The sequence below is a fragment of the Pterocles gutturalis genome, unplaced genomic scaffold (assembly GCF_000699245.1).
Source record: "Pterocles gutturalis isolate BGI_N339 unplaced genomic scaffold, ASM69924v1 scaffold27365, whole genome shotgun sequence".
NCBI lineage: Eukaryota > Metazoa > Chordata > Aves > Pterocliformes > Pteroclidae > Pterocles > Pterocles gutturalis.
Window position 1 is genome coordinate 14203 of NW_010139063.1, and position 4616 is coordinate 18818.

A 4616-nucleotide genomic window follows, 5' to 3' on the forward strand; every position below is an offset into this window, starting at 1 on the left:
GAAGTGTGACTGTATATATGAACTACACTGTTGCTGTCTTTTGTACCTAAGGGCATCTTGAGGCAACCCATGGCCTGCTTCTCCCTGTCCTCTCCCCATTTAAAAAAAAAAAAAAAAAAAAAGAGAGAAGATGCTAAAAATTATTTTGTAGGCAATTTCCACTTCTACACATTCTTAACAAAAGTAACCCTTCCTAAACAAAAGCTTGTATCAGTTTCTATAGGCAGTCACAAAGCACATAAGATGTAAAAAAGTATCCTACTCATGGATGCATTGAACTGTCACATACAGCACATATGCTTGGGGAACTCTTCTGTATGCACCATGCCAAGAAAGCCCCAGTGATCGTAAGAGAGGCAGATACACTACTTAAACAGTAGGTGACTAGTAAAATTGACAGAACTACAATATTGCCCAAGTACAACACAGAGGGCATAATTTACCCATTTCCAAAAGATGTGCAACAAAATGCCTTCCCCAACTCGTGCTTCAAGTAAGCAAATTTTTCTTTACCTATGTATTCTATTCAAAGAAAAAAAAAAAGTAAAGATCTCTTGCTGTGGCAAGGTTGAAAAATCTTATTTGAGTGCAACACCTAATTTTGAAGAAAACATCCTGAGGTGACATAGGAATGACAATAAAACAAATGATCCAATGGTATAAAAAAGTTGTAGCAATATTCCCCACAGCGGTGGCTCAGACTACAATTCTATCTGTACAGCATTTACTACCAACGTTGAGGACAAGTTTTCCAATGCCACCACAAATATAATCCCCTGCACACTAAAGAGGTTACAACATGTCTGCATTTAGGGGGCTGGGGAGGCGGGATGTTTCTTGACTCTCACCCTGTGCTACCAGAAACCAGTTCAAAACCCTCCTTTGGCTGAAGTTTAGGGGAGGAGGAAAGAAAGAGGGATGAGCTTGTCACCAATGGTGTTTCCCACCATAGGTGGGTGGATGTTAGAGCACCGTATCTCTACAATTCTTGATTAACCCATGTGATTGCGTACTAGGAGGATTAGGATGGCAGAGCAGAGCAGAAAAAGGGGATAAATTCAGGCTGGTGGAAAAGAGAAGGAAAACAGGCAACAAAGCCATAGGGTTAAAAAGACTGAAAGCCAGCGATGGGAAGGCAGGAGTCATCTCTTTTCTGCATCTACAGCCCCCTTCCTCCCCACTTACATGGAATGAATCTGAGTCTCTCCCTTTATCCTTTTTGATACGGGAATCATCCCCCACTTCTGTCTACACTGCAAAAGTAAGACTAAGCTGGGGGACATGGAATGGAGGGATCTGTCTTCTGCATCCCATGTAACACTACACCCCTGCTGCAGCACGAATAAATTCAAAAAATGTTTCAGTGAAGAACAGACTATTCACTTGTTCCACACAGTGCAAGAAACAAAACAAAAAAACCAAACCAAAGCAAGAAAACAATACATGTAGAGAGGCATAAAACTACAGCTGTCAAAGAACAGATTGTTGATTGGCACATCAGGGTGGACAGAATCTCTGCTCAGAAAGGCCAAGAGTTAGACTGAACCAGTAGCACCACCATCTTCTGCTTCTGAGAGGCTCAACTGATTTTTACAAGCACTGCACATACACCAAAAATGAGAAAGTTAGCCTTAAGCTACAAGACAGGCATTTTCTATGACCCCCAGCACAGCAGCAGAGAGCAATCCCATCTGTGGTATTAAATGGAAAAGCTGCGTCACCTCTTCCTGTCCCGTTCCCATATTTGCAACAGGATTACAAATCAGAATACTGACATGAAACTGCCTGGGTCTTCTAGACAGTGCTATCTACAGATGACCAAAAGACTTGGAAAAAAAACCTCCAGAGAAGTTTTAGCACAATTAAAATATCATCCACTCTGTCCTTGTAAACAGTTCTGTTTCCATCAAACTCACTGCCAGTGTTGCAACAAATTCTGCTCATCCTCTCTGGTCCTGAAGGAAATTCCCTTTGTCACTGATATCTTTCAGAGCCTCTATTCAACCTCCAAGCTCCCTGCTATCCTTCCCTTGACATAGGGCTTCTGGAACCATTTTGTTGTGTGTGTTTTGACAAAAACAAAACATATACTGTTCAAAGGTCATGAAGCACTTCCCCCGAACTTTACAAGGAAGTTTTGCCTATTGCTTTAATCCCATCCCCTCTTCCAACAAAAAAAACCCCAAAAAACCCAACCAAACAAACCAATACCCACAAAATGCAAGGAGAGCTACCACTATTGGTTCACCTAAATTTTAGGGTGGAACACAGATTATCTGCCTGTGCTCAGCAACATGCTGGAATTATGTTTAGACTTGCAAGCTTTGCTTACAGGACTGAGACAGACAGGGAGGTCTAGCACTCGATTGCTACAAGTTTTAGCCTGAAGCTAAAGCATTGTATTTGCATTACATATGCCTCAAGAGTACATAAGTAGTAATGCATTTTTTTTTCCTTAAGCTAAGTGAATTGAATCCCAAAGCACTGAAACAGTACCCACTTAATACAAGAATATATTGTGCTTATCTGATGAAATATTCCCATGGACTTTCTGTAAGTGAAAGTAGACAGAGGAACCCTACTGTGTTCTTTTCAGTAAGTAAGAGCAACTTGATTGACAGAAAACATCCTCAAATTACTTTTTCATTTCTATTTAAGAGATTTTTTTTTTTCTAGTCTTTTCCCATAGCGAGTCTTTGGTAAGCACTGTTAAGTGCTCTGAATGACATTTATAAAGCGAGGCTGGCCAGGAGACAAGAAGCCAATTTTGTGACAAAGTGAAGCGCTCAGACATTTGTCTTCCTTCTACATTAGAAAGGAAGAAATGCCTTTCAGAGCATAAATAAAAAGCAAGAAAGCACTTACCTAGGAGAATGAAGTTCAAGTCCCTGTTCCAAATCAAGTCAACTTAAATGTTAGCATCCCATATGGATGGCAATTGCTCTTGATATTGAGCAACTAGCTACTCAGAATGCTCTGAAGGGCAAGAAATTCCCCACTGAAGCTAACAGATCTTCACTGAAATATGCCACAAGTACACCCTTTGTGAAACTCTTCCAAGAAGCAAACATTGCTCACTAAGAGTCAAGAGGTACAGCACACACAAAAACCTTCCTGAACTCAATCCACCTCCCTTCATTGTATTCAAAGACCAGGAATAACGTTCAGTTCTACAAGTGATCAAATCCAAGCCGTGGAAAACATTAATCAATTCTGAAGCTAAAAGTGATCCAAAAATAAATCACTACCCATCTTGCACTATAGGATAATCATGATCTGAGTGCATCAAGAAACAGCAGTTAAGACTGTAGTCACAGTCACAGTCTACAGCTACCCAGTATGACAATCTGAAGTTCATAGCTATGGCATACATCCATAAACAAGCTCCTTTTTAAGATTTGTGGTATGTTAAGATCTTAGTGTCTATCTACTGCACAGGTATAGCGACAACACTAGGAAAAAAAAACAACTACACTTTCCCAGCATCACTGCAAAACCTAGACTCCTAGTCCTCAGGAGGAGCACAATACATCCTTTCTTCCTCCTCCTTAGTTTTCAATCATCTTTTACATACATTTATAACTGTAACAGCTGCAAACTTCACTTCTGTTAAAACACCTGTTACAATAGCCTTTATCTCATCCAATTCTCACTGTAGTAAAACAATGTATCAAATACAAAGAAAACAGGCAGAATACCAAACAATATGGAAAAGTGTACATAATTAGGAATGCAAGGAAAAGTAGCAAACCTAAAACAGCATCCAACAGTTCACAAAGAATGGAGTGGCTTTCAGAGGGCTGCCAATATTTGCAATTCATAGGGTTTTCTAGAAATCATAGAACATTTCCAAGAGACAGTGGCACTTTGACTAGGCATGTTTACCACAACGTTGTAAGTTCATATCCCCTTCAAAGAACCACAGAATGGCTGAGGTTGGAAAGGACCTCTGGAACTCATCTTGTCCAAACCCCCTGCTCAAGCAGGGCCACCTAGAGCCAGGTGCCCAGGCCCATTTCCAGACAGCTTTTGAGCATCTATAGGCCCTTGCAGACTTGTATCCAAGAGGTAAGAGCATAGACAGCATTTCTTAGATTTCTCAGTTCTTTTTCTTTTAATATTGCTAAATTTAATTTAAAATTTGATCATGATGGAAAACCTGAACTGATGGAAACAATTAAGAACCTATGGGCTCGCCTCTAAAATATAAAGTTTCCAATATTCTGAAATAACAGAACTTAAAGCAACTGCTTGCCATCTTTGATTACAAGCAATTGCAATAGATCCTTCTTTTTCAGTACAGAAGGTAGACAAAGAACCCACTTTCCTGTGGATATTTCCAGCCACAAGCAACTTTCTCCCTCCCATCACATATGACTGTAGTTCAACCTATCATCCAGGCAGGACTCCACAAGAGGAAATTCTGTGTCTGCATCAAGAAGAGCAAACTCATCTTCTTCACTCAATGCACATTTTGCTCCTATACATGTCAGCTTTTTTTTTTTTTTTTTTTTTTAAAAGCAGTGTATTCACATCCTGGCCGATATGCTTTAAGTGATTCCCCGCACCAAAAAACAAGATGGCTAAAAATGAAATGAAGCAGCTTCTGTATAGAA